This window comes from Fukomys damarensis, unplaced genomic scaffold, assembly GCF_012274545.1.
Source record: "Fukomys damarensis isolate Sample0158 unplaced genomic scaffold, DMR_v1.0_HiC HiC_scaffold_7, whole genome shotgun sequence".
Taxonomy (NCBI): domain Eukaryota; kingdom Metazoa; phylum Chordata; class Mammalia; order Rodentia; family Bathyergidae; genus Fukomys; species Fukomys damarensis.
In genome coordinates, this window is record NW_022900919.1 from 38,552,221 (window position 1) to 38,554,110 (window position 1,890).

Below are 1,890 nucleotides of genomic sequence, written 5' to 3' on the forward strand. Positions count from 1 at the left end.
AGGGATGGCTGGATCAAATGGAACCTCCAGTCCAAGCTCTTTGAGGTATCTCCATATTGATTTCCATAGTGGTTGCACTAGTCTGCACTCCCACCAACAATGGAGAAGTGTTCCTTTCTCCCCACAACCCCGCCAACAGTTATTATTTATAGAAGTAACGCAAGAGGAAACAATGGCCTTAGGTAATACTTTGAATACTACTCAATTGAGAGAATGCTAAGATTGATTTTTTTCTGCAGAAAATTCACTGTATTCTTTTTGGCATTTTGGGCTCTCTTTTCATGTTTATCTTTGCCAAAGACCAGGGGTACAATAGGATTCCACATGTGTATTGAATTTTCAGGAGTTATTCTACAGTCAGTAAAGCAAAACTTAGAAAAGAGCTACAAGGTTTTATATATTACTGTCTCATTCTGTCCTGGATAGGGAGCCAACCATGAAAACTCTGTGATCTGTCTTTTCACAGAAGTGTTGCCCTTCACTAAGATTTTACATGAGTAAAAAGAATTGAAAACTTGAAAAATTAATTGCTTTTATATTCAATAATGAGACTATTGGTAGACTTCACTTTGATGCTGAACAGAATTTGAAAAGCAGCTTTTATTTTTCTGACTTAATGAGACTGTTAGCTTGAGGTAAATTTATAATACTCTACAGAAACTTAGATTTCATTTTAATCAGGAGAGGGCTGGAATGGTGACAGTCACATGTAGCAGACTGAAAATCTTACCTTGAACTTGATGGCTGTTGGATAGTTTCATTAAGAAAAAAAGACCTCCAAAATGAAAAAATGAAAATAAATGTTTGTCATTGGGGAGGGGAGGAGAGGGTGAAGGGAGGGCAGGGACAAGGGTAAAAATGAGAACCAAGAGCTGTCATGTAAAGGTACAAAATCCCAATGATGAATGTAACTGTACTGTATACCTAAAATACCTAAAAACTCAATGAGAGAAAAGAAAAAAAAAGACCCATTACTCAGGACAAAAATCACATTAGCATTACCCTGCCACAATCATGAGGGTTCATGTCTACACAGGCAGGAGAGACTCAAGAGTTAGAATATATGTCTTGTGTCTATTTACTAAACAGAGCAGAAAACTTCTGTTGGGATTTCAAAAGGCCGAGTGACCCAGCTTAGTGGTCAATTAGGTATTTTATCTATTTCCAGCCCAATAAACTTTGAAATACGAGGCCCCCTTTTTGTGGCATGGTAGTTAAGTGCTCTACCAATATCTTCAGTCCTTGGCATATGATTTTGATATGGAGTTTTGTGAGAAAACTAGAGAGGCGTGTCATTCCACTTGGGCAACACCACAGGTTAGGGTTAGGCTCTGTGTTTGCATGGTTCCTACCCTGTCCTGATAGCCAGCATTTGCTTATATTAGAAAATTTTATTTGCTAAGAGACAACACAGAATCTTCAAATTATGATTTTTTTCTTAATGTTGAGTAGCAAGTTCACAGAACACACACACACACACACACACACACACACACACACACACACTGATCCCAGTAAATTCAAGGAAACCAAAACAATAAAAATAGCAATTCTAAGGAGGTTGTCTAGTATTTTACTTAGTGAGAATCACAATGACTTCTACTATCTCTGCTCCTACAATCTATCTATCTATCTATCTATCTATCTATCTATCTATCTATCATCTATCTATCCATCTTCGGCATAAATTATGGCACATCTTATTTCTTTTTTTTTCGAGCTTTAATTGAATTTATTGGTACATTTTAGGTATACAGTACAGTTACATTCATTATTGGGATCTTTTACCTTTACATGACAGGTCTTGGTTCTCATTTTTCCCCTTATCCCTGCCCTCCCTTCACCCCCTCCTCCCCTCCCCATCTACAAACACTTTATTTCCATCTTTTC